Here is an 8,592-nt window from a genome sequence, read left to right as displayed (position 1 = left end):
ATGTGAGGGAGGCAATCAGACACAGACAGACAGACAAACGGGCATGTATACTGAGAGAGAGAGAGAGAGAGAGAGAGAGAGAGAGAGAGAGAGAGAGAGAGAGAGAGAGAGAGAGAGAGAGAGAGAGAGAGAGAGAGAGAGAGCACCTTTCTCAACACTACTGGGCCACAGAGATCGCATCAGACTGGAAGTAGGGCAAGGGGGGGGGAGGGAGAGAGAAAGGGAGAAAGAGAGAGAGAGGAAGGAGGAGGGGGAGATGAAGGGAGAGGGAGGGAGGGAAGAGTTGATAAGAGATAGGAGGATGAGAGAGAGAGAGAGAGAGAGAGAGAGAGAGAGAGAGAGAGAGAGAGAGAGAGAGAGAGAGAGAGAGAGAGAGAGAGAGAGAGAGAGAGAGAGAGAGAGAGAGAGAGAGAATAAATGGATGAGGAAAACGGGGAAAATAGGAGGAACGGAGAGAAGAGGAATTATAAGGAATAAAAAAGAAACGAAGAACAGGAGGAGGAAGAGAAAGAGGAGGAAGAAGAGGAAGAGGAAGAGGAGGAGGAGGAGGAGGAGGAGGAAGAGAAAATGCCTACAAACCTTGAGACAGAGATAAAGAAAAGCAAGGAAATAAGGTTAAGAGGCAAAGCGAGGAATATGTAAAGAAGGGCGTGTCTCTCTCTCTCTCTCTCTCTCTCTCTCTCTCTCTCTCTCTCTCTCTCTCATACCTGGACCTATTTCTCCATGACATATGACGGAGAAAGGGATGGAGAGAAATTTTGCTTGTCCTCCTCCTCCTCCTCCTCCTCCTCCTCCTTCTCCTTCTCCTTCTCCTTCTCCTCCTCCTCCTCCTCTTCGTCCTCCTCTCTTGACTGCATCTTTACACTTCCTTACCTGAAAAGATAAAAAAAAACATAATTAATAGTAATATAAATAGTAATAATAATAAAAATAATAATGAGATGATAATGAGAGAGAGAGAGAGAGAGAGAGAGAGAGAGAGAGAGAGAGAGAGAGAGAGAGAGAGAGAGAGAGAGAGAGAGAGAGAGAGAGAGAGAGAGAGAGAGAGAGAGAGAGAGAGAGAGAGAGAGAGAAGGATGGTCTCGAGTTGATGGAAAGAAAAAATATACGAAGAGTAGAAGGGGAAGAAAAACGAGAATAAGGGAAAAAAGAAGAGGATGAGAGAGGAGGAAGGGAGGAAGGATGGAATATAAGAAGGGATGAAGTTAGGGAGGAAAAACAGGAGAAGGAAGGAGAGCAGAAAGGAAGGAAGGGAAGAAGGAAAGGAGAGGAAGAGAGGGAGAAAGGGAAACGTACGAAGGAAAGGAAAAGGAGACCAGACGAGAGAGAAGGAGGGAGGGAGGGATGCATAGGGGTAAGAAGGAAGAAAGGAAGGGGAAAGAAAATAATGAATAGAGAGAAGGGAGAAAATATGGAAGGGAGGGAGGCAGGGAGGGAAAGAGAAAACACCTGAGGGATGGAGGAAATGGGGAGAACGAGAGGGGGGAGGGAGGGGAGAGGGAGGGGAGTTCTTGACGTCAAACACTGGAGAAGAAACAGAGACGAGACTGGAAAAAAAAAAAAAAGTGAAGAGGTGAACCGCAAAGTAGCTCGGTCACGTGGCAAAACAATGGCATATTAATCGTTGTGGGGTGGGGGGGGGGGGTGGGGGGGGGTGGTGGCAGAGGAGGAGGAAGTAGACAAGGACAAGGACGAAGGAAAAAACGGTGATACTTAAACAAAGGAGTAAAGGGGGAGGAGATAGTAGTAGTAGTAGTAGTAGTAGTAGTAGTAGTAGTAGTAGTAGTAGTAGTAGTAGTAGTAGTAGTAGTAGTAGTAGTAGTAGTAGTAGTAGTAGTAGTAGTAGTAGTAGTAGTAGTAGTAGAAATAGTAGTAGTAGTAGTAGTAGTAGTAGTAGTAGTAGTAGTAGTAGTAGTAGTAGTAGTAGTAGTAGTAACAGCAGCAGCCCCAGCAGTAGTCGTAGAAGCAAAAAAAGTAATAATATATAATAAAAACAACAACAACAACAATCTAACAATGACAATGATAACGATGAAGAAGAAAAGATACACGAACAAGATCGATAGCAAGGAGGAGGAGGAGGAGGAGGAGGAGGAGGAGGAGGAAGGGAGGAGAAGGAGATAACCAGTAGCAGACAATGTAGCAGCCGCACCAGCCCTGCCAGGTCATGTGACGCTGTGCCGAGGGAGATAACGGGGAGGAAGCCTGCGAAGTGTCCTGGGGGGGGGAGGGAGAGGGGGAGAGGGGGAGAGACAAACACGGGGAGGAGGAGGGGGAGGAGGGTCTCATAGTTACACAAAGGTCAATATTAAATCCATCCAGGTATCTCTCTCTCTCTCTCTCTCTCTCTCTCTCGTGAAGTGCCATTGGCCTTGCTCTTACGAGTTCTTGATATTTTTGTAAGTAATTAACCGATAACATTCTCTCTCTCTCTCTCTCTCTCCTGTGCTCTACGACCCTAAACTCCTCTTTCTCCTCCCCTTCCCTCTCTATTCACCCTCTAATCTTCCTCCTCCCCTTCCTCTGCCTCTTCCCTTCGCCTCCTTACCCCCCCCCCCCCTATTACCTTAAGTCCTCTCCTTCCCACTTCCTTTTCCTTCAACGTTGCCACTTCATCCTTAAGCTGCCAATGTTAGTTGTGACGTGTTTCAATTTGCATTTTCAAGTTACCTAAAAAATATGAATCGGCTCTTTGCTCAATAAGACGCCCGGGGAGTGTTGTAAGTTGATCCGTTTGTTTGTTTGTTTGTTTGCATTTTTTACAGTAAGGGAAGCAGCTCAAGGGCAAAATAAAATAAATAAACAAAAACACTCGACAAAGACACTAAACACTGCTCATAGTAAAGTAAAAAAATAAAAGTTCAAGTTCAGCTTCGAGAGATCTATATGTCTGAGTGAATGTATATATGTATGTATGTATGTATGCATGTGTGTGCGTTTGTTTGTGTGTCAGTTTGTGGTTGTCGCCTTCATCCATCACATTCTCGATAAAATAATGATTGTGTCTATCATATTGTGTGTGTGTGTGTGTGTGTGTGTGTGTGTGTGTGTGTGTTGCATTATCAGTATCCGAGGTCGTGTAAGTCTCTCTCTCTCTCTCTCTCTCTCTCTCTCTCTCTCTCTCTCTCTCTCTAGCATGAGTTCTTAACCTCCTTATCAAAAGTGGTTTAATTTGTTGTTATACTGCTGGAGAGGAGAAGGAGGAGGAGGAGGAGGAGGAGGAGGTGGAGGAGAAGTAGGTAGATATAAGACAAGGAACTGAGAAAGGGAAGTGAAGGAAGATGATAATGAAAGGGTAAGGCGATAACGGGAAGAAAGACAAAACATGGGAAAGGAGAAAACAAAGGAGGTGAAGATAAGAGGAAGAGAGAATAAAGAAAGAAACAAGGAAAAGAATGAAAGGGGAAGAGGAAGAAGGAAGCGAGGGATAAAAAAAACAAGGAGAGAGAGAGAGAGAGAGAGAGAGAGAGAGAGAGCAGGGGGTTCAGGAGGATCATTAAATAAGCATAACAATCATACGTCATTTGTTTAATCGATCACTGACCCCTCTCTCTCTCTCTCTCTCTCACTTACCCTATTATTCCACTGCAATAACAATAATAGAAGACGACAACAACGAAGAAGAAGAAGAAGAAGAAGAAGAAGAAGAAGAAGAAGAAGAAGAAGAAGAAGAAGACAGGTGAGCGAAGTAAGAACAGCGTGAACGATAAAAAAAAAAAAATTAATAATGCAGAGGAGGAGGAGGAGGAGGAGGGTAAAAAATAATAATAAAAGATGAAGAAAGAAGAGAGAATGCAGAGGAGGGAGAGGAGAATGTACAGAAAAAAGAAAAAGAAGAAGAAGAAGAAGAAGAAGAAGAAAACAAAAAGGAAGAAGGAAATAATAAAGGAAGAAAAAGAAAAAAAGAAAACAGAGGGTGAAAAGGGAGGAGGTGGATTTGTAGGAATGCAAGATAAAAGGGGGAGAGGGAGGGAAGGATGGGAGGAGGATAGGAGGGGGAAGGGAGGAAAGAGGAAGGCAGGAGGGAGGGATGGGAGGGTGGAGGCAAACCTTCTTGGGTATAAAATGTTTTCTGTGCTGGCAAAGAGAAGGACGCAGACAACTGGTACAAGGCTGCCCACACACACACACACACACACACACACAATGCAGTAGTAGTAGTAGTAGTAGTAGTAGTAGTAGGTGAGGAAATTAAAGATGAGGAATCAACAGAACGAGACCAAGAACAAGGTGGAGTACACTAAAGAAGAAGAAGAAGAAGTAAAAGAAGAAGAAGAAGAAAAAGAAAAAGGTGGGGCGGCGTTGTAGTAGATGAAAACATGTAAAGGTAGGCAACAGAAAGAAAGCTGCCCACCTTAATGATTTCATCGGCTCGTTAGGCACCTGAGTGACCTGCAGAGTTGCTTGAAGCACTCAGTGTAGTACGTACGTGCGGGTACGTTTGTAGGAAGGGGAGGGGGAGGAAGAATGAAGGAAAAATGGTAGATTAAAAGGGAAAAGGGGAGAGTTATTTATTTATTTATTGATTGATTGATTTTTTTTTTGAGAGAGAGAGAGAGAGAGAGAGAGAGAGAGAGAGAGAGAGAGAGAGAGAGAGAGAGAGAGAGAGAGAGAGAGAGAGAGAGAGAGAGAGAGAGAGAGAGAGAGAGAGAGAGAGAGAGAGAGAGAGAGAGAGAGAGAGAGAGTTCTCTTCATGCAAGGGGAAACATGGAAGATGAGGCTACATATAGATTGTCGGCTCATTACAAGGCTGCTTACTTTAGTGATTTAATCAGTTCGTCAGCCAGTTCAAAGATCTGCGGAAAACACTGAAGCACTTTTAAATGTAAGTGCGGGGACGCTCACTTCAATCTTGATGCAATAAAGTGACTATCAACGCGATTCTTGAAGTAGTTGATCGTTTCCCATCAACTACTACTGCAGGAAGGTTGTTTCAGTGACGGGTGACTCAGTTCGAGAAATAACTCCTATACCGATGCCTGAAGTGCATCAACACGCTTGACTGTTTGACCATGGTTTCTAATTCTACGGTCAGTCTGGAGCGCAAAAAGGTTGGAATAATCGATATCACTGAACTAGTACAGGTATTTGAAGAGCTGGATCAAGCCCCCCACCCACCCACCCCCCACACCCCTCCGCAGTCCTCTCCTTTTCATCGTGAAGAGGTTGAGTCGCCCCAGTGATTCTTCATGCGGCTGCGCCTTTAAAGGTGGTATAGTTTTCGTAGCGGGTTGCTGTGCCCTCTCCAGAAATTCCATGCCCTTGTAATTATGGGACCAGAACTGCACTGCATATTCCAGGAAAGGTCTTACCATCGAATCATATAAAAATAACATTACTCTAGGCGTCTTACGCTCCAAGTTCCTCGTTATGAATCTGAGCTCCATTACATGCATTTTCTTTTACAGTGCTGTGCATGTCTCAGGTCACTGCTGATGGTGACTCCAAGATCTGATTCCTCCCGTACGATCTGCAAAGGCTTCTCATGCATGCTGTATATATGGGAATGGGGGAGGAGGAGGAGGAGGAGGATTTTCTCCCCTCCCCTCTCTTTCTTCACTCCCAACTATATAAATGTACCTTCTCACCCGTCCCTCCTCCTCGCCTCCTCCTCCTCCTTGCATCCTCCTCTGCTCCTAAAACCTCCTTCCTTCTCAGCACGTCTCTCTCTCTCTCTCTCTCTCTCTCTCTCTCTCTCATCCTCCACACTACCTCCTTTTTTTCTCTCCATCTACTTCTTCCCACTTTCTTCTTCCACTTCTTCCCCATCCCTCCCCTTGTCCCTTCTCTTCCCCCTGCCCCTCCCCCTCCCTCCCCCATGCTCTCATAACCTCACAAAAACTAGCTCCACGTGCCCTTTGAGCAAGCACCCCCTCCCCCCTCCACACACACACACACACACACACACACACTTGTTAATCCTTTTGTGTTCCAACTCCCCTAATTTCAGTCCTGTCCCTTTTTCTCCCTCCCTCTGCCACTCTACCCTGTCAAACACTATTATAACTCCCTTGTCAGCCTTCCCCTTTGTCTCTCCCTCCCTTTCCTTACCCTGTCACACTGTATCCCCCCGCCGTTTAATCCCTGCCAAAAGAACCATGTAATTTTTATCCCTGTCAAGCTACCCCTGGAAGAAGAACAAAAAGGTTATCTCCACTCCTTTACAGCCCCTGCCCCCCTTCCCCTGCCCTCCTCCCCCTGTCAGGTCTTTCTCCTCCTCCTCCCAACACCTGTCCAATTCCTTTTCTTTTTTCTGCTCTGATTCTTTTATTTTTTATTTTTTTTACATTCAACCCCTTCTTGTCCTATTAAATCTCTCTCTCTCTCTCTCTCTCTCTCTGTACAAATATTCAAGTTTTTTTTATATATAATTTCATTTTTTTCTTCTTTTTTACTTATTTGCTCTATAAGCCGGTGATGGTATGAATGACCTGAATACTATTGTTCTTGTTACTGATGATGATGATGATGATGGTGGTGGTGGTGTGGTGATGGTGAGATTGTTGTTGCTGTTGTAGTAGCATTAGCAGTAATAACAAAATTGGTGTGGTAGTAGTAGTAGTAGTAGTAGTAGTGGGAGAGGTGAAAGTTGTGATAGTATTATTATTACTATTATTATTATCATTATTATTATATATTATTATTATCAGTAAAGCAGAAAAACATTTATCAAGCACCTTAAGCAGTCACACATTATCTCAACTGACACGCTATTATACACACACACACACACACACACACACACACACACACACACACACACACACACTCGCCAGGGCCACCCAGTTCGTGACTCGATCTAAGTTCAGGGAGGAGGAGGTGGGGGGGGAGGAGGAGGAGGAGGAGGAGGAGGAGGAGGGAAGACACAAGAATTAGGGGAGGAGAGAGAGGGCAGGCACGAGGCACTGCTTAAGAAGGGCATGGAAAGGAAGGGAAGGGAATGGCAAGGAAAGGAAGGGAAGGGCATGGAAAGGAAGGGAAGGGAATGGCATGGAAAGGAAGGGAAGGGCATGGAAAGGAAGGGAAGATAAGGGAAGGGCATGGAAAGGAAGGGAAGGGAAGGGAAGGGCATGGAAAGAAACTAAGGGAGGGAAGGGCATGGAAAGGAACGAAGGAAAGGGAAGGGATGGGAAGGGCATGGAAAGGAACGAAGGAAAGGGAAGGGCATGGAAAGGAACGAAGGAAAGGGAAGGGATGGGAAGGGCATGGAAAAGAAGGGAAGGGAAGGGAAGGAAAAGGAAGATAAGGGAAAGGAAGGGCATGGAAAGGAACGAAGGAAAGGGAAGGGATGGGAAGGGCATGGAAAAGAAGGGAAGGGAAGGGAAGGAAAAGGAAGATAAGGGAAAGGAAGGAAGGGAATGGGAGGGAAGGGCATGGAAAGGAAGGGAAGGAAACGGCATGGAAAGGAAGAAGAGGGAAGGGAAAGTAAGGGAAGAGAAGGGAAGGAAAAGAAAGGGGAGGGCATGGAAGGGAAGGAAAGGAACAGGAAGAAAATGAAGAAGGGAAGAAGGAACACAGGAAGAAATGCGGAAAGGTCGAAAGGAGGTAATAAAAATAATAAAAATGGCGGGAAAGGAGAAACAAAAGAAAAAGGAGGAAAAGTAGAACACAAAAAACATTAAAGTAAGAAAATATAAATACTACCAATAAAAAACAAATAGATAAATAAATACATAGAAAAATACAATAATAATAAATTGATAGATAAGTAAGTCGACTGTTTAACACACACACACACACACACACACACACACACACACACACACACACACACAGAAGAAACGGAGAAGGAAGGAGGGAGAGAAAGAAGTGGAGAGAGGGGAGAGAGGAAGGGGGTGGAGAGAAAGAAGAGGGAGGGAAAAGCGAGGAGGAGGAGGAAGGGAGAAAAGGAAGGGAGAAATAGAAGAGAAAGGAAGAGTGTGTGTGGGGGGAGGGAGAAAGGAGGAAAGGATGAAGATTGGAGAGAAAGAAAAGGGAGGGAAAAGAGAGGTGGAGGAAGGGAGAAAGGAAAAATGAGAAGGGAGAGAAGAGGAAGGAAGAAATAGAAGAGGGGAAGTGTGTGTGTGGGGGGGGGGGGAAGGAGGAAAGGATGAGGAAAAGATAAAGAAAAAAAGAAAATGAGAGAAAAAGGTTGGAGAGAAGAAGAGAGAAAGAGAAGAAGGTAAAAAAAATAGGAGGAGAGAAGAGGAAGAAAAAAAAGGGAAAGAAGGGGAAGACAACAGGAAGGGAAAGGAGAAAAAAAGAAGGGAAGAAAACTAAAGAGGAAATAATAAAGTTGGAGAAAAGAAAAAATAAGGAAGGGAAAAGAAGGGGAATGAAGGAGGGAGAAGGGCGAAAGAAGAAGGGAAGGATGCAGAAGAAAAAAAAATGAGACGAAGCAAAAAAAAAAGAGGTGGAGGAGGAAGAAAAAAAGGTGGAGGAAGAGAAAGGTGGAGAGAAAAAAAAGGGAGAGGACGGAGAGAAAGAGGAAGGAAGAAAGGAAAAATGAGGAGAGAGGGGAGAGAAGAAAGGAAGAAAAAGGAGAGAAGGGAAGAGGGTGCAAGGGAGAGAGGGAGAAGGGAAGGGAAAAAGAAAAAAGAAGAGAAGGAAGGA

This window comes from Eriocheir sinensis, chromosome 28, assembly GCF_024679095.1.
Source record: "Eriocheir sinensis breed Jianghai 21 chromosome 28, ASM2467909v1, whole genome shotgun sequence".
NCBI lineage: Eukaryota > Metazoa > Arthropoda > Malacostraca > Decapoda > Varunidae > Eriocheir > Eriocheir sinensis.
This window is presented reverse-complemented; position numbering follows the sequence as displayed.